The sequence below is a fragment of the Pogona vitticeps genome, chromosome 2 (assembly GCF_051106095.1).
Source record: "Pogona vitticeps strain Pit_001003342236 chromosome 2, PviZW2.1, whole genome shotgun sequence".
Classification (NCBI taxonomy): domain Eukaryota; kingdom Metazoa; phylum Chordata; class Lepidosauria; order Squamata; family Agamidae; genus Pogona; species Pogona vitticeps.
In genome coordinates, this window is record NC_135784.1 from 242,478,964 (window position 1) to 242,506,704 (window position 27,741).

The 27,741-nt window shown below is 41.2% G+C and overlaps 1 long non-coding RNA gene across 1 annotated transcript; it reads right to left on the reverse strand.

Moving 5' to 3' along the window:
* Positions 1 to 24,912, reverse strand: LOC144586967 (uncharacterized). The gene is made up of 2 exons (XR_013542075.1): positions 24,436 to 24,912; positions 1 to 14,047 (listed from the first exon to the last, which is right to left on the reverse strand). It is a non-coding gene; the product is annotated as an uncharacterized LOC144586967 (long non-coding RNA).
* Between the last annotated feature and the right edge of the window lie 2,829 nt (positions 24,913 to 27,741).

Below are 27,741 nucleotides of genomic sequence, written 5' to 3' on the forward strand. Positions count from 1 at the left end.
TTTCCATTTATGGAAGGACCCCCTCCTTGCCCTTCAAAGCCTCTCTAACTCCGCTCATTAACCATGCTGGCATCCTCTTGGACTTAGCTGAGCCTGTCTTTATTTGTGGTATATACTTCCGCTGGGCCTCTATTACCATTGTTTTAAACACGCTCCGTGCATTCTGGAGAGATTGGATTCTTTTTACCTTCCCTTTCAACTTCTTTCTAACTAGTTTCCTCATCTGAGGGAAGTCCACCCTTCGGAAATCAAGGGTTTTTGTGTCAGATATGCTTGACACTCTCCCCTCAACATGCAGCATGGTCATTATTCCCTAGTGGCTCAGTGACATTCACGTCTCTAACCAGGTCCTGAGTGTTATACAATATTAAAACCAGAGTCACCTTGTGGTGCATGAAGAGCCTTGTGACACAGTGGTTAAACTGCTGTACTGCAGCTAAAACTGTGCTCACGACCCAGGGTTCAATCCCAGCTAGCTGGCTCAAGGTAGACTCAGCCCTCTATCCTTCTGAGGTCAGTAAAATGAGTACCCAGCTTGCTGGGGGGGGCAATGTATAGCCTGCATAATTAACTTGTAAACCGCCCAGAGAGTGGTATATAAGCAGCAAACTTTGCTTTGCTTTTTTACCTGTCCTCTGGTGGGCTCCCTGACAAATTGCTCCAAGGCACAGTCATTTAACATGTCAAGAAACTCTCTTTTTTGACCTGAGCACACATTGACCCGATCAATGTGAGGATAACTGAAGTCCCCCATGATTACAATCCTGTCCCTCTTGGACACCTCCCTGATTTCTCTCCTCATTTCAACGTCCCCCTCAAGTTTTTGATCTGGAGGATGATAGCAACCCCCCCCCCCAATATCACATCACTCCTTGACCCTGGTAGTTTAACTCACATTGATTCTATGATGGAGACAGACCAGCCGGCCACCTCCATTCTGCTAGATTCTACCCCTTCTTTGACATAGACGGCCACCCCACCTCCAATACGCCCCTCCCTATCCCTCCTATAACGTTTATACTAGCCTTGGATTGTGGTATCCCACTGGTTCTCTGAATTCCACCAGGTTTCTGTTATGGCCACCATATCAATGTTATCCCTAGCCACCAAATGTTCCAGCTCTGCCATCTTTGTTCGGACGCTTTGGGTATTTGCGTAATAGCATCTGTGTATGGGGGCCCCGAAGAAGGGCTGCTTGTTTGTTTCTTTTTTCTCCACAGCTTCTTATTCTAGTGGACCAACTATCACATCCCATCACATGCCCAGTTCTAATTCCTACACTGCCATCACTTTGTGATTCTCTGCCCTCTCCACCCTCATTACACAGGGACGAGGAGTCCCAAACCAGATGCCACTCGGTTCCTGTCAGGTTTCCCCCTGGATTCAGTTTACAAGCTGCTCTGCTACCTTTTTAATGTTACGCGCCAGCAGTCTGGTTTCATCTTCATTCAAGTGAAGCCCGTCCCTCTTGTACAGGCCCGGCTTGTCCCAAAATGTTCCCCAATGAATCTAAACTCCTCCCCCTGACACCACCGTCTCATCCACGCGTTGAGACCCCTGAACTCTGCCTGCCTAGCTGGCCCAGCACATGGAACAGGTGGCACTTCTGAGAATGCTACCTTTAAGGCCCTGGCTTTGAGCTTCCTCCCTAACAACTTAAATTTGGCCTCCAGGACCTCACAGCTACATTTCCCCATGTCATTGGTGCCGACATGCACCACCACTGCTACCTCGTCCCCAGCATCCTGTACCAGCCTATCCAGACAAGACATGATGTCCACAACCTTTGCACCAGGCAGGCAAGTCACCGTGCAGTCCTCAGAATTGTTACAGACCCCTCACTTTATGTTCCTGACAATCGAATCACCCACGACCAGAAGCCCCCTCCACCTGCCCACAAGGAGTATCCTCAGTGCAACTGGATATGGGCCCGTCACCTGTAGAAGGGGTCCCCCTCTAGGGGATGGTTTCCCTCTTGCCCACATTGCCATCCAGCAGCTGAAGAGCTGCTTGTCCGTGGGTGGGATGATGCCTGAAGGTCCTTGGAAGTCTCATCATGGTCCTTCTCTCCCTGTCTCTGCCTCTCCTGGTCTGCAACCAAGACCTCAAGGGAGCGAGCCCATTCTCTGAGTTCTTGGAGCTCCTTGCAATGAGGACACACCCATGATTTTTGCTCAAGGGGCATATAGTCATACACATGACACTCGCTGCAAAACGTGGGATAACCTCCAACCCACTGCTGTCTGTCTGACTGCATGCTGATATTTGTTTAGAGCTTGCCAAACCTTTTCTCAAGGGAAGTGACAGGCAGTATCTGGGGCCCTGGCTTCCTTGCCTCGCTGCTGAACTCACACAGCTGTAAACTCGCTGTGTCTTGTTACCCTGCACTTTGTTCCACTGTGGCAATAAGGATTCGGTGCACAGTCTGAATGTCTACAGGCTCAGAGTCTTAGGAGATAGTGAAATTCTACCAGAGACAAAAGACTTATACCAAAATAACACAAATCTATAGAAATGTAGCCCAAGAGCACAAATGTTCTCACACAGGATTGTCTCCTTCTTCCTTATGTGAGATGGTAGGCAATGTGTGGTCCTGATTTATTGGTAGATCATGTTTTCCCTGATTCTTGAAATGGGCAAACATCCTTGTCTGAAAACCAGGATTAAATTCAAATTCACATTTGGATAAAGCTGCAGACTACTTTTCTTGCCACTGAACAAACCAAATTAAAAGTTATAGTAACTGCAGCAGGTAATCTCATGACCCTGTATGCTTTATAGAGGGCACCCCCTGAAGATCGTTCCCTTTTCCAGGAAGCCTTGGTGTAGCCCTTTTTGTTGTAAAAAGTGATGACTAGATGTACCTTAAGAAGAGAGAAATGAAGTTTTCTCACAGTTATCAGCAATAGCTACTAACAGAAGAACAAAAACAGAGTTAGAAATTCTAACAGGGAGAAAGGGTCCATGCTTGCTTCTAGAGAAGTGGTCAAGGGAGAAGGAACAAATGGCAACAGAGGGATGGCCCAATGACACAGACAGGAGAAACTTGATCAGTCATATTAATGGTGAGTATTAAAAATAATAGGACATGCATGCCCAGTCCCACTGACACTCAACATTAAGACATGAAATAACACTATTTTCCCAACATAAAACTGGCCTGCTAGCCTTCACTATAGTGAATGATACTGGATAGTATATATTGCCAATGTCTAGGTAAAATGCAACTGCCAGTCCAGTTTGCTGCTCAATTGTGCTTTTGTGAAGAAAAGCCTTTTGTGAAGCAAAGCACAAGTCAAGTTTAGAAGGGCTGGCTGATTGATTAAGCAGACGCTTCCAATTTTTAAAATCTGTGCAACAAGGCAACAGCTATTGTACTTTAGCAGGCAGAAAAATTGGTTGGCACAAAAATTATTTTCGCAAAGGCAGACGTGTTTGCCGAGTCTGATAGAATGTAATTGCCCATCCTGCAGACAAGGGGAAAACTGTGGAATTACTCATCTTTGCTTGAGACAAGCAGGAATTTACATTTCTAGCTTCTACACATGGAACAAAGAATAGGGAGACATTTTGTCTCTTACATTAGGCAACATAATGCCTCTTAGGCCAACAGGTTTCTCAGCAGAACTTGTGGCTGTGGTCATTCACAGAAAGGAAATATGGGCTCTTTTGTGCCTACGTGAATGGTGTGGTTATCAAAAGAGTTCATGCATAGCTCAGCAGCTAGAAAGTACTTTAGGTGTGCCTGAAATGTGAGCTTTTCTCAAAGGGATTGGGTAACAATCTAACCAAACAATTATGAGACCATTTAGAGGAACCCAACCTGTTTCTGTCCTTATTTCAGAATGTTGGCAAGGAACCATATTTGTAGCTGTTACATGACCGTGGCAAGTTACAGCAGATCAAGAACACACAGAACACTGCCGAGGGCAAGAACACAAGCGTGTAGCTGTCATAATAACAATTTAAAAAGGCAAAATCAGCACAACATTATCCAGACAGCTTCCCGATCACCTGAGATATGGGTTAAATAATCAGAAGCACAAGCCAATTATTCAGAAAAGGAAGACAGAGTGTAAACAGCTTGTAATGTGATAGCAACACATGCATACCTTTGGATGGAGGGGGGAGGGAGGAACAATCACAGAAGATCTCCCAGTCTGACTGTAGAGGGAAACCAGATTCTGTCTAGGTTTCCCTCCGCAGGTCTCAAAGTAGCCTTCTTCAGCCTCTTCACCTCAGATGTGTTGAAGTACCACTCCTGTTGTCCCCAGCCAGCATGTAATTCAACACGTGGAAGGCCCTAGGTTGAAGAAGATTATCCTAAATATGTCCTAAAGGAGTGGTTCCCAACTTTGGATCCTCAGACATTCTTGGGCTACAACTCCCACAGCTAGTGGTAAAGGCTTCTGAGAATTCCAGTCCAAGAACATCTGGGGAGGGAAGGTTGGGAATCACCATCCTAAATGAAGACACAGAATGACAATCTACGATTCTGTCCGTTTTCCTACCCATGATGTCATATTTGTGGGCAGAAGGAGAAAGCTGATAATGGTACCCATCCCTGAAACATTTCAGGAAAGTTTCCAGGAAATTACTCTACATAATATTTGTCTGTAGTACAGGAAAAGGTAAATTTTTCTATTGTTTTTTAAACCTTCTCCTGAGAAATCAACTTTTTGGTTGTTGTGGGTTTTTCAGGCTCTTTGGCCATGTTCTGAAGGTTGTTCTTCCTAACGTTTTGCCAGTCTCTGTGGCCGGCATCTTCAGAGGACAGCACTGAGCACAGAGTGCTGTCCTCTGAAGATGCCAGCCACAGAGACTGGCGAAATGTTAGGAAGAACAACCTTCAGAACACTGCCAAAGAGCCCGAAAAACCCACAACAACCATTAGATCCTGGCCGTGAAAGCCTTCGCGAATACAAAATCAACTTTTTATTGTATGCTTATTCCATGTTGGACCACGTACACCTATTAAAAGTGATGTTTCTTTTAATAATAATTTTTAAAATTAAATAAATGCAATATACAAACTAGTTTTCTTTAGCCTCTCACATACCCTGTTTGTTTGGACATAGTGCTGGTCAATGTGGAAAAATAGGCACTTCCCCTGAGGCCATGTATGAATATTGTCATGAATATTTTCACAGGAACTATACATGTTAAATATTAAACATCATTTGCGTTCAATTTTTTTCTAGGCATGTTGTCAGAAACATTTTATTCTATCCCCAGCAGATCTAAAATTAACCAATTGTTTCATCTATATAGATTCATTTTTATATTTTGTGTTTTACTTTTATTCAATTGCCATTCTGGTTTTGAGGAGCAAAGTTTTGAGACCATTAGTTCTGTGCAAAATCCTGTGAGGTTTAAAGCTCACTTGATCTCATTTTATAATGTTAGCTCAGCTTTTGTGGCATTCTGTGGACTGTGCTAAGCCCTCCACTGCAAACAGCCACCACTGCCAACACCTACTAAAACAAAACAAACAAACAAACCATACCAAAACACAAGATCTTGCAACCATACACATTATGAATATGTGATCCATCAAGCATTTTGGAGACTGAGGAAGCCTGCAGGTAATATAAATAACTTCATAAATTATTGCCCAACTTCCAGTTTCATGTATCCTGGCAACATCATGAGGTGGGACTACTTCAGATTCCGACAGTCATTTTTAATGTCAAAATCCCAAGACAGGGTATTGGGTTGTATGGGGATATGCTTAATTATATTTCCCTAAGGACTAGATCAAGTTTACACATGCCTCTATTTCACTTGATTTCTCATCACCTTATATGCAGAGACACTACTACAAAGTGCTGTGTTTGAAAAGACACTGAACAATATGAGATGTTTAGTTCTATCGTATAACTAGCATTAGGGTTGTATTAGATGTCCTTGCTTGATGATGTTGTAGCCATCCAGTGATGAACATGGATGTGTGAGCTAGGGATGGACCAGATATAGATGAAATATTTAAAAGAAAAATATTACATCAAATGTAATATTGTAATGGCATGTTTGCAATATTTTCTTCCAAACACACAAATCCTTCAAAGCTACATGACTGAGAAATCATACATGCGAATTAAGTGCATGTTTATCTCTGAGTGACCAATTACAAAACAAAGGCAAGCTAATTTGCAAAATGTGTATGAGGCCATCTTTGGTCAGGATAAACAAATAGTCTTTTATGTTTTAAGGTAACTGTATCATTTACATCAACCCAGAATATTAAACGTATTGTCTAGTTCTATTTGAAGCCTTATTCCTGAACCACTTGTCAAAAAATATTTTGTCCTTAAAGTATACAGGTAGATATACTGCACTCATTGAGAAAGCATATATGTGTTCCAAATGTGGCATTCCCCATTAAATCATAGACATCCACTCACTTGCTCCTTCTATGCACATGTACTGAAGTGCAAAATAAGGAGGACCAATCCTTCCATTGATACATTTTGTTTTTCCTCAGGAACTGTCTGATTGCCATGGAAAAGCAGAAAAGGAATTCCGCGCCAGGAGAGACTGGCAGTGACTTTTTGTATGTCCTTCTATAGCAGCAGCAGCAGAGCTGCATTTACCTGTGTACCTCATTCCAAGCTATCAGATCCAGAAGCACCTTTTTTTTAAGTTTTAAAAATACAGTATATTTTTATTTTCTCATTGTTTTTAACAGAATAGCTGGAAATAACAGAGTATATAAATTAGCTAACAGACACTAAATTCAGAAATCAAAATAATCAGGTAGGTACATCAAAGAGTTGCTTGGATATAGGTATAAATGAGAGTCAAATGATATATTACGGATCACCCATTGTTAGAAGAGAAAACTCCTCAGCTGTCAAAAGATGTGTGATTGTTACAGCAGAAGTGTTTCACCTGTTCAGCCCTTTGAGAATTAGCTTGCTTGATTTTGTGATTCGTATTCTGGCCGAAAAGCAGCTTTCGTTTACAAGCACAACTGCTCACCCATTATGTCCACTTAAATTATGCCTCTGAAACAGCAACAGGAATTCACCTTCCACGGACAAGCTCTCTGTGATATACAGTTTGGCCATGACTATCTCGTGGTGGTCCGGATTGCACAGATCAATCTGTGAGGGACTAGCCACATGACAAAAGTTTTTGTACCTTCTGTAAAGTTTTGGAAAGCAGTTCAAACACCTTGTGGTATTCATGGAACATTCTACAGCACCCTTTGTCATTGTTTGATCTTGTGTGCTGCCAAGTCACACCTAGCTTATAGTGACCTTAGTCAAAGTATGTGACATATTTAAGGAGTTTTTTAGCAGTGCCACTTCCCCCCATCCCCATGAATTTTCATGGCCAAAGGGGGATTTGAACCCAGTTTTCCTGAGTCCTAGTTTGTGACTCCATCCGCTACTTTCTTATATAGGAAGGAAGGAGAGCCTCCAGTTGGTGGGCCTAATTTGGCCCAGAAGAGTATCCGAGGTCTGCCCATATAAGATCCATGAGATGCTCTGTATCTGTCAGAGTGCCACCCTCTCCCCAGGCGGTTAATTTTGGCATCCTTTTGCAGAGCAGAATGAGTGTGGGCTGGGACAGGATTACACATCCTGTCCTGCTCACCAATTTTGCCATGTAAAATCTGTTACTCCATATTTATATGTTGAAAGGTAAACATAAATGCGGTGATGCCCATGTTTTCTTTATAACCTGCATATCTGTCCTCCACTGAAAAGGCATCTTTGGAAGAGCAGAAAGAAGTGCTTTTCTTAGTGATCTGCGCTGAAAGACCGACTCATTTGTTTTGTTTTTGTTAACTGCAATTTATCACTTTTGGAGCTGTCAGACAAGATGGCTTTTCTGGGAAATCCACAGCAGCAAACTTCCCATATTGCAAGCTGCTTGTTGGTTTCACTTGTTGCCTTTGTCTGGATCCCAGGAGGTTGTGGCAGACTGACTGCCTCCCCTTCTCACTCACAACACGGTGGGGTTTATCAGGGAAATACTGTATGTACCCCACTGTGAAGTGGTGTGCACCTCCCCTGGAGAAAGGGGAACCACAAACAATAGCTCAGAACACATCTCTTTTTACAGGATGAGGGAGGGTTACCTTCTCCTCCGCCCAGCCCGATGCAGTCCAAACCACAGTTCAGCTTTGCAGACCTTCAGCCTCCCTTCTTGGATGGCCTTTGCCAACTGTGTAGAATTGTTTGAATAGGTCCCTAAAGATCCCCTAGCTCTGTACTGATCCATTTATCTCAAATGGCAGGTTGGGATCCACAGCTGGGTCACATTGTAGTCTGCGGTGTGTGTTACACCAGCTAGGCATTTCTGAGAAAAAGAGATACTGAAAAGGAGAAAAACCTGGGGGTGGGGGGAAGAGGGGAAGAGAAATGAGCCAAAGAGGATACGTAACTATGTATAATGTAAAAAAAATGGACCTTGTGTTGCACTCTCAGCCTGTAGGTATGTCTATGGATGATAAAAGTTCCTTCTTTTTAAGGTGCCACTCTCAGAATCTCCCAATCAGCAGGGTCACCAGAGTAATCTAGAGTCATGGTACTATTCAGTGTGTAAAACTAAGCATAGTTTTTTTGTTTTTGTTTTTTTGCTTATGCAACATGACTTTAAAACCAGCACCAAACCCATTAGGTGGTTTGTTCGCTTTGAAGCAATGTGAACACACGTTCCGATTTCTGTGAGCACAAGATTGCTATGGTGCCAGATGTGTACATGCCACTTCCCTAAGAAGCAGCTGTTTAGGATGTATACACCAGACTGTGGTTGTGTGTTTTTGGGGACAGCTCGGCACATTTTCCAGGCTTCCAGGTGCATGCGGGCAAAAAGAAGATGTACAAACTGGGGATCGGGCAGGAAAAGGAAAGATACAATCAGGTTCCATGGAAAAATATTCTGCAGAACCAAATTCTGCTGGATTTCAAAGTATTTGTAATGACTCCAACGTGCTTTGCTGAACCAGTTGGAGCTTGACTTTGCTGAAAAGGAGCTCAGACACAAACAATCCCATATCTATCATTTCCTTGTAAATCAAACAACACCTAATTGGCTGAGCATGAGTTCAAAGATCAGGAAACACACTCCAGAAATGTTTCTTTTTGTTGTGATTTTAAAGAAACTATGAAGCTGTATGAAAATCAACACTGCCCAGCTTTCTTTTCAGGCCAGTGAACTATCCCAAGGCCAATCCTTCGTCACTGCATTTTGAAGTTTCTTTGTAGAGAGAGAGGAGATCAAGGCAGCCAGCAAGCACAGTGTAGAATAGTCAAAACAAGTTTCATGGGGGGGCAACAAATTTCCTCATTTTTCTGATACAGTAAGGTAAAGGTAAAGGTAAAGGTTCCCCTTGACAATTTTTGTCCAGTCGTGTTCGACTCTAGGGGGCGGTGCTCATCCCCGTTTCCAAGCCATAGAGCCAGCATTTTGTCCGAAGACAATCTTCCGTGGTCACATGGCCAGTGCGACTTAGACACGGAACGCTGTTACCTTCCCACCGAGGTGGTCCCTATTGATCTACTTGCATTTGAATGCTTTCGAACCACTAGGTTGGCGGGAGCTGGGACAAACGACGGGCGCTCACTCCGTTGCGTGGATTCGATCTTACGACTGCTTGGTCTTCTGACCCTGCAGCACAGGCTTCTGCGGTTTAGCCCGCTGCGCCACCACGTCCCTTCTGATACAGTAAAGTCAACCTAAATAACCTTGGCCATGGGATGAATCCACTGTATCACTCTGTCAGTGAGATCAGGTGGTTAACACCCCTTGAAATATAAGCTGATAGGGCACAGGAAGTGGTAGTTTTGCCACAGTGGGTTCTTCTTCCTTCAGAGCTCCAGGAATCCAAGGAGCTATGTTGGCTGTGGAATTCTGGGATTTGTAGTGCAAAAATATTTCTAGTCTCTGCCCTTCTCGTGTGCTTTGCCCAGCTTTAGAGGCAGAGCAACAGGAATAAAACAGCAGTATAAAAGTACGGACAATTTAAAAAAAAAAGCTTTTCATGGCAACAAAAGGGAAACAGATACCGGGCAAAGCAGAAACCAGGGAAACAGGAAACAGGCAAAAAAGTCCAGTGATACAGTTGCAGAGTCTGGGTGTCACCATTCACCTAGTTTCCAAAAAAAAACCAGGATGACATAGAAGTAAACTAAATGTTAAAGAAAATGTATAATTGAATATGTATGGTTGAAATGACTAGATGGAGGGAAAGAAATGTAATAAATAAATAAATAAATAAATAAATAAATAAATAAATAAATAAATAAATAAATAAATAAATAAATAAATAAATAAATAAATAATAATTGTGTGGCATCATAAGTCGATTCTGACTTATGGTTATATTTTCCAGGATTTTCTAGATAGAGTGTATTCAGATGTTTATCAATCTCTTCTGGGATAATCCTGGGACTGTCCAGCTTGCCCAAGACCACACAGGTTGTCTCTTCCAGGATACACAGTGGGGAACTGAACTCCCAACCTCTGAACTATCCAGCCAGTGTGGGGAATGTATATTTCCTGTGATTAATATATTTTTTCCTCCATGACCAGAATTTCCTTAGAAATACATGCCTCACCAATTAGATTTGAATACTTTTTTGTGATTAGCCACTAAACAAAGCATAACTACATGTATGATATGGAAGTTACAAACAGATGATTTTCGCCACTTGAAAGAGCACCTCTTCTAAATAAGGACTAATAATATTATCTAGTTGATCCATAGAGAAGGGCACCTAAGGATGACTACAGAAAAGTCCATGTGGGGAAAAGAAAGTCCTTAAGATATCCAAATTGCAAGCTGTTTATGACATTGTGTTCCTTAACATGAATATAAGACATGAAAATAATGAACTCTTGCTGCAGTCTGTAACTGAATCGCTAGAGATTAATTCCCATCAAACTCTTTCAAAATAAAAAAAGTTTATATTGCACTGTATGATACATATGCACACTAAAATCTGAAGTGAAACATTAAGTAGACATGGTCTAGAGGGTCAGGGTAAAAATCAAATAAATAAATAAATAAATAAATTTTTGAAATTAGATAATGATGGGAATAATACTTCTGGAAATAGTACATTGCATGCTGTTGAATATTTCGAGGCTTCCAAGATTTTACGGGCATCTGGCTTCTCTTGGAAACCCAGCAATAAGTGTAATATACATAAATTGGGAGTTTTTAAAAATCAGCATTTTATCCTACTGGTAATTCTGTTATGTAAAAGGATGAATCTGACAGTTTTGTGGCTCACACAGAGCATTTCTGTCTTAACGCTGATGTAGACATCACATATGACCTTAGGCTATATATTTGCTTTCCATACATACATTATTTATATCTGTAAAATGTGATAATTCTTACAGTCTTCATAAATATGACAAGGAACATAAATCTGAGATAATGCAAGGCATTAAAATAAATGCTGCCCTGTTTTTTAAAATAACAAAAAGGAAACTCTTATCACTCTGCATCTCTCTTAAACCTGGAATGAAATGTATTAATCTGCCATTTTAAGAGCTGATTGACAGCATTTATACCTAGAACCCAATTAGACCACAACACATTTAACAGTAGTAAGAACAGACTCCATTTACTTGGGTAAAAGCCAGTCAGCTCTTGTCTACATATCATAAGAGCTTTCACAGCTGATACACTAAGCTAATAATATTGCTGTATCTAGAAAGCCAAATGGGGGGAATGGGTGTGAGGGTACAGAGGGAGAGGGGCTGATTGGCTGGAAGAGGATTGGATGAAGGCAAGAGGACCAATGTTAAGCACTCCATATGCCCAAATATCTGTACTGGTAGGAAAGTTACCATGCGGCCAGCTTTCTATTCACCTTGTTGCTTTCCCACTGTTTAACTAGGAGTGTGCTAAGCAAAATACTATATAAGGAAAAGGGAGCAGTCTGCACTGCTCTGGCACCTCTGAAAAGTGGTGTTGCTAAGCAACAAAAGGCTCTTTCATCTCTTCTAATCTATAACCAAATGAGAACATAACAGGGTTTTGGACCTTAAAGCAGATCAAAGGACCCTAGATAACTCAATGGGAGAGAAGAATTCAAGTTTAGCAGCAACCCATTGCCTTAGATTTCAGGGCCAGATACACCCTTATGATGCATAATATATGATGTCACCCTTGTGACATCACAGAATCAGGGTTAAAAACAGGTGGGAGGAAGGAGTTTCCCACCCTGGTTTTGTAGCATTGCTGCTAGAGCTCAAAGTCTTGCTCCAAATTGCACCAAAAGCCCAACACTGGCATATCAAAAGGGGCTGAGGAGCAAGCTCCATGGGGGGAAGGCTTCACCACACAGGGGGTCTCATCTCAGTCAAGCATTCATTTGCATTATACAAGCGATTGTTTGTACATGCCATTATTATGTTAGCGTATTTTTACCTCTCTTCCTAAACAAGGAGGGTACCCCTCACAATGTGAAATGAGATGGACCTTATCCGAGCTCTCTGAGGGCACTGCTGGGGAGAGAATGTTTGGGTGTCTGCACCTGGGATCATTGTGAAGTTTGGAGAAATACATAAAATAAAACCTCGATGCTGAGCCAGTGTGTCTTTGTGTCAGCTGAAAAGGGAGGGAGAAGCATCTCCAGCTTGAAAGCCCACCTCATAGACAAAATTCAAAATATCTCCTCCAGAATAGCTTACGCACCTGGAGAAGCATCTCAATTCCCTGAGACTCCAGTTGGGTCTATGACTCCTGGTAAACCTAGCAGTAGAAAACATTTCCTATTATTTGATCGACCAAAAGCTGACCAAGTTCAACATTTTGCTTTCACAGGGGTCCACTTTTTATCTGTGGAACCCTCGACCCCCTGAAATCTTCCTCTCACATTTCCTCCCTCTGAGGGGCCTTCATCTCACATTCCTAAGTGACCAATATAGAGGGGCTCGCAGTCTCTGATACTAGATGTAACTTGCATTTGTCAATTAAATATTCAGTCATATAGACAAATAGTGTGACCCAGGATGAGACTGATTCTTATGTGGGGATCAGCTCCAGCCATTCCTGCACTTTCACTTGATCTCTCTTTTTGGGGCCAGACTGCAACACGGTATGGTCAAGGAAAGATTTCTGTGCATATGTTGACATTCTAATATACAATAAATATAATTCTAATATATATAATCTGTGTAAATGTGTGTGTGTATACAATATATATATGGAACACTCTGTGCCATTACTAGGGGTTTCACATCTCACTTCAGTAGAGGGAACAGCTCAATTCATCCATCCTATCGAATAGGTGGATGGACTTTTTGCCGCTTCACTTCTGGCTCACATTGTGTATGCTGAGGACTCAGTTTTCCATCCCATTATCTCTCACTTTTTCCAGATCTGCCATGTATGCATCTGAATGAATAAGGCAATCTGGATGAGAGAGACAGAATATACTGTCTGTACTTGTAGAATGCCTTGTATGAAGAGCTGTAAGCCATTTTCATAAAACAAAACAATACAATAAAATGCTCATTGCCATCTTCATTTGCTCAGCTTATTAAAAGACACCACATCAAGATCTGTTGAGGATTAAAACTTCTGCATTGCTCTTGCAAGCAACTCTTGGATAACAGATACAGTAATAATAATACAGTAACATTCTCAAGGCCATATTTGATTTGGCACCTACAGGAATACAGATTTATGAGCTGAAACAAGTAAGCTGAGGTAAACTGAGTGTGGATTTTGCTAAAGTAAACAGCAATAAGAAACCTAATATACCTTAATACATTTTTCCCAAGTTTTAATTTTGAATGTGAATCTAGTGCTTGAGAGAGATTCCAGGCAGAAGGATGAAGTTCTATGCTTGATAAAAAAGATTTTAAAAAGAAAAAAGAAGAAGAAGAAGACATCACACAAGAAAGACCCCCGCAAGGATAATTAAAGTATGTCTGGTATACTTATGTTTTTTCACTCAGAAATTTTAGATTTCATTACAATGGTATCTTCTGGCAGGAAACATTTAGGACATCTGCAGTGAATGATAGTACCTGGGTGAAAAGCAGCACTGGATACAAACTTGTAGATACAAACCTGTAGATACAGAACAAAATGTGCATGTGATTTAGAAATCTAGATGAGGTGGAGAAGGGGGAGAATGTTAAATTATTGCAAGAAAAAAATTGAGGTCAATGAAGTAAATTCAGAATGCAGGGTGAAAATAATTTTAAAATTTGGTCAAAGCAGCTACTAGTTTTAACATCTTGCAGTGAAAATTACAAATCAAGACATTATCCATAGTAAAATAATACTTAAAATACACTGTCTGAAATCCAGTAGCATGTCAGAACTAGAGTAGACCCATTGAATCAGTGGTGATATGGTGAGCCAACCCCATGTAAACTCCATTGATTCAATGCCATGCTACTTATGACTGGATTTCTGCCATCATAGGCATCCTTCAGTCTCAAGAGACTATGATATGCTCTGTATTGAGAAGTGTCCTCTCCAGAGCATGAAGCCTGGGTAAAGCAATATGGAAGATAGGCTGTTACCCAAGCAGCAAATCTCCCCCTCTCCACATTGCTGAAATGGTCCAATGGAAAGGCAAGAGCCAATACAACCGGTTCCAGCAACGTCCACTGATTTCAAATATATGATTCTCTCCTCCTTGCAAAAGAGTTTCAAGAGAAATAATTATTCTTCAGACTGATTTTTTAGAAACTGAAAGGAGGGAGGAAGAGAACATAATGCCTAAGATGAAGGTCTGGCAAAAGCATAGGGTCATACTTGCCAGTAAGATCTAATTTAGGATACAATACTTCTCTCAAACAGCCTTTCATTGATGTTTACTGTAAGCATAAAATCAAGTGTAAGCCACTAGAATCCAACCTTATGTGGTTACTGTTGGATGAGGCATCTTGTCTGGTGTACTTTTTTCACTTGCAGTTTTAAAACACATGCAAACAGAAACACTGAAGGATGTTTTATGCCTTGACGCTGTACTTCTTCAGGCTACTCACAGCCAAAACTGGAGGAGTAGAAACAGCAAGCAGCCAAGTTTGAGAATTATAGGTGAACAACAGAAGATTTAAGGAGATTAAGAATAATTAATTCTCGATAGGAATGTACCAGTGATTTCATAAGACGTGATTTCATAATCATCTACACTAGGTACATTCCAACAGGACAGCATGCTGCCCAATCCTCTATCAAAACAAACTATGTAATTTTCCTCTGTAACTCCCATTTGTTTTGGGGATGAGGCTAAAACAGAATACTTTCATAATGGATTTTTGGGTGAAATGTTTAACACAAAGTTTTTTTAAAATTTAGATAAAATGTCACATAAGTTTGGACCGAATGAAATGAATGGATTTAAGCATGTGTTCAGCTGTGTTACATCATAATTCATAATCTATGTAATTCATAATAACACAATGAGATTTAAATACATTTTCAGATAAAAGCAGAAGTATTCCCAAAAGTCTTTCAGCCTTATTTTTTTAGTACAGTCACTGATTTCGTCTCCCCATACATATGTCCAACACACCAGAAAAAACAGAGGGAATCTGCAGCAACTCCTCAAGTTGCACATGATACAAGCCATACTGTGGTTTAAAAATGGTGCCCAATCTACACTTAAAAAAACTGCAGTAAGGCTTGCATAGTTTTCACAGCCAGACACTGGGGTGGGGTGGAAATCATGTGAATGCATGGGTGCCCATGGGAAGGGTGGGAAGGGTGCAGAAACAGTAATGCTTCCCCCTGCTTTCTTCTCTGGTGTGACTTTCCAGCAGATGAATGTCCATTCCACCTCCTGGCAAACTGTGTCCTCTTGTGTCTGCAGAAAAGGCTACTCTGGCATTGCTCTACAGAACAAGCAACACAAAAGCAAATCTAGTTTGGTGCCGTTGCTGTAGGCTCGGCACCACAGACTTGCAGGATCCCCTTCTTTTGCATTTGTAACATATCATATGGCTCAGAGCTCAATTCAGTTGCAAGAGTCAAGCTCCTTTTTGGCCCACAATCACTAGGCTCAGTAGCCAGGCCTTCATCCCCATCTGCACCATGTTACCTGCCTTAATGTGATAAATTGCATTAAAACAGGATGTGGGTTGCAAGTGGGCACATGCCTGTTTGCAGCTAACCCATAGTCAAAAGCTTTGCTGCGTATTATTCCAAACATGTAGTTCTGCCCCAATGTTTCACTGAACTATCAGCGAGAGATGGTGTACATTACATCTGTGCACTATTGCTTCCAGAATGCCACCAGCCTTGCTGGCTGGGATATTCTGAGAGCTTTTAACCCCCCAAATTCATATTTCCCATTTATCTACCACAGCAAATTTATGGGAAATGCTGCCCTGCTCACTCTTGCCTCTATGATGACCTGAGATCACAGGTCATCCATGGTCAAAGCAGAGAAGGATGCCTTGTTTTAGGGTGAATTTTCTGGTAAGACATTTTCTCTGCTTCTACCACAAGCTACTCCTGTTCTGCATGTGAGTGTCTAACCCTATGCACTTTCTCTAAAGTCACCATCAGCCCTCTGATCTTGGGGACTGGAAGTCAATCTATCCCTGAACTCAACCTTTCCTAATGATCAAGGCCCCTATCTGTGATCTGCAGTGGACAGTCTTCAGGATCGCAGAACCTACTCCCCACCTCTAGAATCCAATCTCAAGCCCCATTGATTGGAGCCAATTGCCATATAGTATGTTGGGAGAAAAGACACACATGTAGAATGAAGGAACATTATTTGCCAAACACATGCTGCACCCAGGAATTTGTCTGCAACATCAAAAACAAAATCACAGTCTTTGCACTGCAAAAATAGCCTCCTAGTTCTTCTAAGTTTTATTAATTTATGTATCAAATAATCCATTAAAGAACATTTCCTGTTATTATGACTTTTTCCTTCTAGGCATGAAATGTCTTCAAACTCCGTTTCTGAGCAATCAAACTGGTAAATGAGTACCATTTTTACCTTTCAATGGCCAATCAGACATCAAAAGTAAGCTAATTTTCAGCCTGTGGAATGGCACAAACTTGGGTTAGGACAAACAGTTGTCTTTTTACCTCGTAAGGGAGCTCTGTTTCTAATAATGTGGTAACTATGTCATCTGGTTTGTGCCTCAGTAACCTTATATAGATTAGGAGGAAAGGGCTTTTAGTTGTTGGAAATATTAAACAAATGAGAGTAAAAAGCTTTTGCTGATTTATTACAAATCACCCAGACATCTACTAGAAGATGCAAATCTGGCCTTGCCTCAGGATACTTGCTTGAATGCCCATTAATCCTTTCCATATTATACGAAATGTTGTGCTTGTTTTCTGGTGAAGGCCACTATTTTCAAGTGAGTCAACACTGAGTAGAATCTGGATGTTTTCCCATAATTCTCATGTCTAACCCTTTAATGGCAAACTGTAGATTAAATTGGCTTCACTTCTTTAGTCATTTCCGTTGCACATTTTCCATTTGATGTATGTACCCTATGCATGTTTATTCAAAGGTTAGTCATACAATATTGAAGGGGATTTATTTCTAGGTAAGTGCAGGTAGAATTGCAGCCTAATCTTTCATTGCCTTTAACAATATCAAGTTATCTATTATATATGACAATTTAAGTAATCAAGCAAAGCATATTTTAATAATGAAAGCTTGGTGAATTAAAGCTACAGTTCTTTCCCAAATATCTGTGATTGCTATAGTATGCGTTAGCATCTATGGGCGAGTTCTTAATTCTGAACCTGTTTTTTTTTGTTTTTGTTAGTCCAGAGAATACAGCTCTCCTTGGGCTTTAGGTTGTAAAAACAGACATCTCACACTGATAACCTAAATGGAAACTCTAACATCCTCATGTGGGGGCACTGACTTGCCTCCGGAAAGAGACCACACACATGCAGTCAAACGGAGGATCCCATAATTGCCCAACATTTTCACGACTTGTTTTGAAGTCCTGTTATCAGATGTCAGGGTGGGGGTGAGAAGCCGTGAGGAACTTCCAATAACAACCCTTCATAAATAGAAGCAAGTACATGAGGAGCCTGATAAACATTTCAGTACAAAGTATTTGTGTAGGAGAGCCTGTAATTTACACCACACTCAGCAGCTTTGAAGCGTTGGTTTCACATTACAGGATATCATAATTACTCTTCTGGGGGTATTTGTTAGGGAGGAGGTTTGCATAGCAAGTATTCCTTTCAGATAGAGGGTTTTTTGGGGTTCTTCTTTCTTTACCCTTACCATAATAAGGAACTGCTACATGAATACATAAGCATATTTTTGAGGTGGCGAGAGAAGGAAGCTGGTGCTTATGTGACAATATGCAGTGATGATGGGTCCATGAGAATGGAGGATTTTACATTAAAAAAGTGTCCCTCTGTGGATATTGCCATGATAGGAATACTCCTCTGTTTTTTTTATATATTTGGACTTGTTTTTTATCCTGCATGTCTCCTAAAACTGGGGCTCAGTGTGCCAATTATCAGTTAAGCTTAAATTAAACAGCACATTAAAAATTACAAATGATAATTATAATATAATTAAATAAATCACATTATTAAAACAAAGTTGAAGTCAAAGATATTGTTGTCTCAGTTTTCTTCCTTATATAACATCTTCTGCATTAAAAATCTGAAAAGCGGCTGAATGCTGCCTGAGACATCTAGTATTTTTTTTACTTTTGTTGACATATGATTTTTTTTCTTTCTCAGGCAGAAATACTCCATGGCCCTTGTTGGCATCACAGACATCCCTTGCCACATGTGAATGATCTCTTTCACCAGTACAAGAAATTCAAGGTTGTCTTAATGTTGACGCAGAGTATCTAAAAGTTGAAGCTGGTTCAAAGGAAGGACCTATTTGGTCCTACATGGCATTTTCAGAGGAACAAACTGGATGGTTCTGGAAGGGCCACAAGGACAACAGTAACATACTCATGGCTATGTATTCCTAGCAACTTGAAGTAAAAAGCACACAGCCTAATGCTATCAAGCAGTAAACACGTAGGCCTGTAATCTGAGTGGTGTTACGGACAATGCTCATGAACTCAACCCCACCTTCTCATCTCACCCCATCCCATGAGCAAGTGAAGACCTTTCAGATTTTACCACCAAGTTGAGCAGAAGTCTTTGTAATATATTTATTTATTTATTTATTTGATTTATACCCCGCTTATCTGGACTACCAGACCACTCTAGGCGGCTTCCAATACAAAATCAGACAATAAAACACAGGTAAGTACATGACAATTCAATAATAGCTACAATGAAATAAAGGATCGGGAAAAGTAAGAAAAAAATAAAAAAATAAAGAGTTGGCTGGAGGGAAGGCCTGAATGAACAACCATGTTTTCAATTGGGTTTTAAAGATGCCCAGCGTAGGAGGCGCATGAATCTCCGGAGGGAGATTGTTCCAGAGGTGAGGAGCCACTGCTGAGAAGGCCCGGTTTCGTGTCTTCTCCTTCCGGGCCTCTCTCGGCGTCAGGCTCCTCAGCCTCACCTCCTGACTCACACAGGTGATCCGGGTAGACCTTGGTGGAAGCACTTTCAGCTGAATGCACTCCTTTATTCAGTTGAATGTGCTTACAACATTTCCGTGTTCAGCTCTGATAAGGACAGGGCTCCTAAACTGTGGGAAAAGTGTAACTACTCTCAGCTAGAATGCACTCAAATGTCCTGCACTGCTCTTACTATATGATTGTTTGACTTTCTGCTCAGCAGAGGAGGAACGTGTTGGACAGGTGGTTCATGGGGAGTCCCAGGCTGTAAGGCTCCTGCAACTCATCTGTTAAAGGCAAGTCCCATCCTGCAGGTGGCACCCTGTGGGTACTGCTCAAAGGACAGTGACCTTAGTGACACCCTTAGTGAAGACCTTGTTGGAGATGCCACAAAATTTTCCTTTGTTCTCATTCACCTCTATTGTTTAAATCAGTGATTCCGAGCCTTGGGTCCCCAGATGTTCTTGGAATTCAACGTCCAAAAATCCTGGCCAGCACAGCCAGTGGTATCTCACCTTTGCAGTATGTGAAAAAAAGATACATCCTGTTTGGCTCCAAAATACTGCCTGCTAACTCCTGCCATCTCAGCTGCCTATAGATTCTATCCTTCATGAGAATCAATGTAGTCTAACAGGATCCAGTAGCCTTACAAACTATCACTTGAAAAAAGTGATGCTGCCTTTGCTACAGACCCATCCCAGTTCAGACTGAGCCTCTAGATTCCTGGGGGCCAGACTACAAGACATGCTTAAATTTCTGGGGAATTTGAGAAAGAATTGTATTAATTTAATATTTTATTCTTCTAAAATCCCAGGGGAAATATTAGCAAATGAAGAGTGGTTAAAAATCTTCTAACATCTTTCCTAAGAGATGCTTTGTAAATCCGTCATCAGCTCCTTTACTCCCATGTCAGTTTCTTGAGACTAGGAAACAAACACAGAAGAAAAAAGTACCTTTGTGAATACCCAGAAGTAGGATCAATTTTCATCTAATAATGAAAGCAATATAGCTGATGCTGGAGTGCTAAAAAACTTAAAGATAGTTAGAAGGGTCGGGAAATATATGGGTAGCTCTAAATTAGATAAGCCAATGAAGAAAGTTGCAAAATGTCCTAATTGACTTCTAACAAACAAACAACTGGATGCCACAGATTCCAGCTTATTAAATTATTTTTGTACATTGTCAAGAGAAGAACAAGATAACATTACTAAACATCTTGAGAAATTGCTGGAGAAACTACAGCAAGTTAATCAAACTGACAAAGGAGAAAAAATTCTCAAGATTGGCAGTGAGGGGTAATAAGGAAATAAAGGAGGAGGAAAGAAGCCCCCTATATAAATCAATGAATGGAAACATCCCTTTTTGGGGTAAACATTTTTTCACGAAAACAGAGTTCAACCAATGATGCTTCTCCAGCTCATATAGAACCATGGATCAATACTATCTCTTGAGGACTATTATCGATGTCTACTGTAGAAAGCCCTGGAATACCTGAGTAAACTGGGAACTGACTGTTTAGTATATTGAGTATAAAAATTCTAGACTGGAATGTTGCAGGATGGTTAGCTAAAGAGAACCAAGATGTTCCTCTTGGAAACAAGAGGAAATTTATCTCCCTGGTTGTATTTCTTTTCCCCATAAAATAAAATTGGACACAGCAAGGGGAAGACTGAGAGAGGAGTCTAACTTGCCAGGCTTTCTCTGCCAGAAGTTGCCACTACAACTTGTTTGCTATTAAGATCTGATGAAATTCTGTTAGCAGTTTTGGTCTGCTTAGCATTAGCAGATATAGTAGTATGCTTAATTAATGTCCCCCCACCCCGCAAGTCTAATCAAATGATTCAGAACTGATCAATCATATTGATGAGCTGTATTGAACTTTCCATCAGCACTTCTCCTCCTAGGAGGGTCCTTCAATGCTAGAATTGGTGATAGCAATAGTATGTTATTTACAAAACTGTTCAGACCAGATAGTCCAGAGTATTTCGATCCAGTATGGTTTAATAGAAATCCTAAAAATCAATGTAGGAGGGGATGAAATGAGGAAGTTTATTATCTCTAGGAATATTATTCCCCTCAATGGATTCTGGGAGGGTTCAAGAGATTTCACATATGTAGAACCAAAGGGAGCTAGCACTGTGGATTATTCTCCACAAAAAATGACCCAACGGAGTATAGCAAGTCTTTTTGCAGCTGACGCCGTGCTTTTGTCCTGGTCCAGAATTGGTCTCAAACAATCTTTAAAGGCATTTTCTAAATTCTATACACATAATCTAGCATTAAACCACCAGAATTTATTTTTAGTTTTCTTCAAGAAAAATTGACTATGCACGTTTATTTGTCTTGTAGACAGTAGAGAGCTTGAGAGCACTTTCCCTACTTAGGAATGATCTTTTATTCAAATTTACCTTGGCAACACTAGCAATGTAAAGCTTTCTATGTAAAGCAAAAGAGCTGACACAAGTGACTGTTAAAGTCTACAATACAACAGGAGGTCATTATGTTTCAGCAGTGCTATTAGCATTTAATGCAAAAATAATTCCAGTAATTTTATACAATATTACAGTGGTCTCAGAGAAATTTGACCATCCCTGCTCTTCTTTCTTAAAGGGGCTAATGAATTTCTCATGGTGTGTGGCAAATGTTTTTTGTGGACACAGGTTGCTCAGCCTTCTATTGAGGCAAGAGCATGGAAGCAACACTGAAAGTAATCTTTTCTGAGGATTCCCTTCTTGCCTTACTTCAGACAAAGCAGAAACCAATAGATAGAAAGTTGGAAGTCCTGGGTTTATCACAAGAACTAATTATGAAGATGGAGGGGAAAGGGTCAAGATTATATATAAAGAAGCTGATTCGCCAAAGAGATCTGTCCAATATTCAGATGACAGCTCAACGAGTATGATCTCCCTCTCTTTTTTTGTTCTTTCTATTTCCAAGTTAGTCCTGTCATTTTTATTTCATCTATCTACTCCATGTTATTGCTGAGCCTTTTTATACACAAGAATGAATATTGTCCCTTCGAGGGAGATGCAAGGAAGATTGTCAGGACAATCTTACTCCAAGAGGGTTTGTCATTATATGCAACTGCTAGAAAGTGCTTATTAAACCTATATTTGATTTCCCCTGACAATTAGTCCAGTCGTGTCTGACTCTAGGGGACAGTGCTCATTCCCGTTTCCAAACTGTAGGGCCAGCATTTGTCCACAGACAATCTTCTGTGGTCACGTGGCCAGCGCAACTAGACACGGAATGCCGTTACCTTCCCACCGTGGTGGTACTTATTTATCTACTTGCAATTTTTCATGCTTTCGAACTGCTAGGCTGGCAACAGTTCCTCGCAGACCTTCACATTAACATGCAAAGTTCTGCTTGACTTCCCGTTAGGGTGAGCCAGTGGGGCTTATGCAGCTGCCCCTATTTCCCACCATTATTATAGCCCTAGGCATTTTCAGACTAAACACCTGAAAAGCGCCTTAGGGACAGCATAGCTAGTAAGTAGTAACTTTAACATTCATGTTTAATCAGGCTCAACTCTACACTGGGCAAAAGGTGTGTGGACATGTGGATTGGGTTGGCCTACAGATATCTGGCCTATGGAATGAACTACTGATCTGTGGAATGGCCTACCGATTGCATGGCATCAAGGAAATCTTTGGTTTGCACGTGCACGAGCGCCCTCCTGCTCCTTCATGCATGCACATGAGCACGCACGCATGCACAAGCACCCTCCCACTCCTTTGCACATGTGTATGAGCAGGGGGGGCACCCCACCTTCCCCAACCAATCTGTGGGGTTAAAAAGGTTGGGGACCACTGAGTTAGGGACTTGAAGAGATTGAGGGAGAGTTTTGGAGTTTAGGCAGGAGAGTGGTGCTTGAGACAGATAAAGGAGAATGTTTAAGAGTTAAGAACATTGCTTATTCTGTCAATCCATCCATCCATCCATCCATCCATCCATCCCTCCCTCCCTCCCTCCCTCCCCTCCCTATCTGGTCAAACGACCACTCTAGGCAGCTGCCAACATATATAACCATTTATAAAATATAGCAAAAATTTTACAATCAATAGAGAAATTATTCAAGATAAAAAGAAAGAAAAAGGAAAAATATAAAAAGAAAGAGAAAAAGACAAAAGACAAAAGAAAAAGAAATCAAGTATCAGCTGGAGGGAAGGCCTGCACAAACATCCAAGTTTTCAGTTGGTTTTTAAAGGTGCCCAGTGAAGGGTCCGCACAAATCTCCGGAGGAAGGTTATTCCAGAGGCAAGGAGCTACCACTGGGAAGGCCCGGTTTCTTGTTCTTTCCTTCCGGGCCTCCCTCGGCGTCAGGCTCCTCAGCCTCACCTCCTGACTCGCTCGAGTGACACGGGTAGAGCTTGGTGGGAGTAGGCGCTCTGCCAAGTATTGAGGCCCTAAACCATTTAGGGCTTTATATGTTAGCATTAAAATTTTGAAGTCAATGTGGAAGCGTATAGGCAGCCAATGCAAAGTGGCCAGAGTGGGAGAGATATGCTGATATTTCTTCACTCCACTAAGGTGTCTGGCCGCTGTGTTCTGCACCCCTTGAAGTTTCCGCATCAACTTCAAAGGCAGCCCCATGTAGAGCGCATTATGGTGGTTTAATCTCGAGATAACAAGTGCATGTACCAAAGTGGTGAGTGCCCCAACATCAAGATAGGAACGCATATGGCCTGGACATCTATAATCAATAATGGGAAATGTTGATGTAATCAACTGGTGGCAGCTGAAGGGTACATAGCGTGAGCTCTTTGTTTGGTGAAACAAGCAGGGGCCATGTGGGAATCATGACAGGGACGAATCGCCATTTTGGTGATTTGTCCTGCTTCATAATCCATCAAAGTTGATGAAGCACAAAGGTCCTCCCCATGAACCGACGAAGCATGAATCGATTCGTTGAGGTCTTCCTTAGACAGCCAGGAAAAAAAGCTGATCCCCCCCCATCCCCTGTCGCCTCCCTACCTTGGCTGCTGCAGTCTGCGCCACTGCCGCCGCTGCCACTGCTGTTGCCGCCACCGTCACCACCCACAGCAGCCTGCACCAGGGTGGCCCCCGCTGTCTCCATCCACTGCAATGTCTGGGTGTGGAAAACAGAAAGAAGTGTGAGTTTTGTGATTAGAGCCTATGTAACAACCTTACGCATCGGCTTCCACACATGCTTAGGTTATCCTTGGCTGATTATATTTATCAGAATCCCAACCACCTTATCTAACAGAAAGAAGATATCCACTCTAGGAAGAGGTTCTCTGGTCCGCCTGTTTATTAAACCTCACCAGCTACATCCTTTTTATGTGACCCTGAAGCTGGCTAATATCAGCTTGCTTACACTAAGGAAGTATCAAAAGCAAAACGACTTATGGAAATGGCCACGAAAACTTACATTACACTAAGTCTCTAGATGGCAAAATAAAGACAACAGAGTCAGGCATTAAACAATAAACCGACACCATAGGGCTGATGCAAATCTGCCTCATAAATAAGAAGAAGCAAGATTTCCAAATGCCTGGCTAAAGAGCTGGTTTTAATTTGTTTTCTGAAGCTCAGGAGGCAGAGGGCCAGATGCACCTCCACTGGAAGGGCATTCCAAAGTGAAGGGGCCACTACCAAGAAGGCCCAGTTTCTAGATGACAACTACCAGGCCTTCTTTGGAGTAGCCATCTGCAGTATCAGTGCCTTGGAGGTCCAGGTGGGAAGGGAGGTTGACCTGAGATGGAGGTGCTCTGCCAGGAAACAAGGTCCTAAATAGTAAAGATATAGCTATACTGTAGGTCCTTCTTTCTCAGTCTTTGGGCCAAAGACTGCTACACAGAGGAAGCTTCAGGTAGAGAGCTGATGAAAAGTTAGGGGCAAATATAGTGTTTTTAAAACTTTAATACAGGTTGTTCTGCTTTGCATTGTATTACATTTTATTGATTTCTTTTATTTCTTCATTTCATGGCTCTTATTCCCTGTTTATCTGCTGTGATTTAAATAAATCTTCAAATTAATTCCACCCATGTATAGCTTCAGATCATCTCAACACTGGAACTGATTTTAAGGCACCCTTCTGTGAACCAAAGGAGTTCTTTCATTTACAGAAAGGCCTTTGATCAACTATAGGCTCTCAGTAACAGAAGCATGTGAGGTCATTTTTGCTGATTTTACTCCTCCTAGCTCCACTCCTATTGACTTAGGGTTCCCCAGCTTTCTGTTTCAGGGAACCTTTTTGCACGGGGGGGGGCGCAGGGTGGGTCATCAGCAAAAACAAAATAAAACCACTCACTCTTTCCTTTTTCTGTTAGGCAAAAATCCAAAGAAATGTCTGATGTCAACAAAAGTGCACATTAAAATAAAATAGTCTTTCAGGTGCCACGTTTGTGTCCAAAAATTGGTTTAGCACCATTGGCTATTAAGATTTTTTTAGACTAGGCTTCGGTTATTTATGTAGAAATTTAATGTTTATTGCTTTGTGTAGCTTTTTTTAACCATGTGTAAGCCACCCAGAATAGTGCTTTGGCACTAATGGGGTAGATTAAAAACAAACAAACAGTGCCCTTCATTATTGATACAGTATACTTGTCATTTGGAATTTTATTGACTACTTCTGCATAATGAACTATGAAATCTTTTCAAAATGGTAAATTTTCAGTAACTAATTTTAGTTCTGAACTTATCTGCTCTGTATTTTTCATTTCTTTTATTACTGCTTTGAATGACCAGGATGTTTACATTTTACTTTAAGAAAGGCATCCTGCATTTCACTCACTCATGCCCTCTGCTGGTCACTTGCTGTCCACTTAACTTAAATTTTGCGAGTTTCTGATGCTACCCCTGAGCGGGACTAAGGATAATGATAATGGTACAGAAACCTACAATATCCTGTCTTATCTTAGCTCTGAAGAATAATAATTACTGGCTTTAAGAAAAGAGAATGATTCATCAAGCTAGACCTGTTGCACTATTTTTCTACAGCTGGAACTTTCCCTAGCTTGCCTCTTTAAGAGTATTTTAAAAGAAAGAATAGAAAACAGCTTTACATAATTAAGTCACTGGGGGAAATTTGGAACATTTGAGAAGCTTGTATAGCAAGAAAAAGCAATAGATTTCAGTCACAGTTCCAGGGACTCAAGAAAAAGATATTCAGACGCCATTTCACTGAATATTAGGTTTTTAAAAATGTGCTCTAAATATAACTAGTTGACAGCCAAGAACTATTGGGAGGAGGAAGGGGGAGGAAGAGTCTGAGAGGAGAGAGAAGTTGAAGAGGTGGGAAGGGACTTTCTTCCTGGTGGCAAGAATGGGTTTGATCCATAAGGTACCTTACTTTGGAAGAAAGTGTTTTTACTCACCTTCTATGTTGGGGCAGTCGATTCTCATCCAATTTCTCAACCTACTTTTACCCCCACCCCCACCCCCACCCCCCTGCTGCCACTTGCTTCTCTCGGAATATTTCTGAGGGTTGCGGAGGGATATTCCTTTGGAATAGCATGGGATCAGGCATGGTGTGCTGGAGTAGGTTGAAGGTGAAAGGTGAAAATTGGTTGCAAAGCCACAATCCACTGCTGTGCTTGCAATTTTTCAGCACAGACCAAAAACAGATGTTAGAGAAAGCCTGTGATTAGAAGAGAAAAAAAAAAGCTTAACTAATCAAAGTGCCTTAGCATCACAATAGCAGGTTTTCTCAGGTCCAGGAGTATGCAAATTAGTCTGATAATTGATCTTCAGTACTTAACCATGGGATTTTGCAAAATCAGACAGACTGCCTCAGTCACCTCTCTCCAACATTAATGTGCTTGCAACTATAATTATGGGTTATCTATAATGTCTGCTTCTAGCCACAGTTAAATAAAGTGAGCAAATCAAATTGCAATCACAGCTAGAACAAATTAACTGAATGGACAGAAATTGTTAAACCAACACTATTTAAGTCTGATTCAGTTGGGCCTAGTTATTGGATTTAGCCCATTGTGAACTGGAACCATCACCTAGCCAATAAGGACTTGTTACATTCTTGAAATTACATTGCAATATCTATGGTTGATTTACACCTCTTTTCAATAGAAGAGGTGATCAAGGCATTCCACATGGCAATGGAACTTTAGATTACATTCTTCCTCCTGCTGCATCCTCCACCTCTCAGTTAATTGCAGTCTGAATACTGGGGAAAAAATTAGATTTCCATAAAACAGGCAAGCTAGCACGCAAGGGAAAGCCTGTTTGGATTTCTTGAGCCGTGTGTCTTTAATATGCATAGGTGTTTTCAAACATCTATTATAAATTCCATCTGTG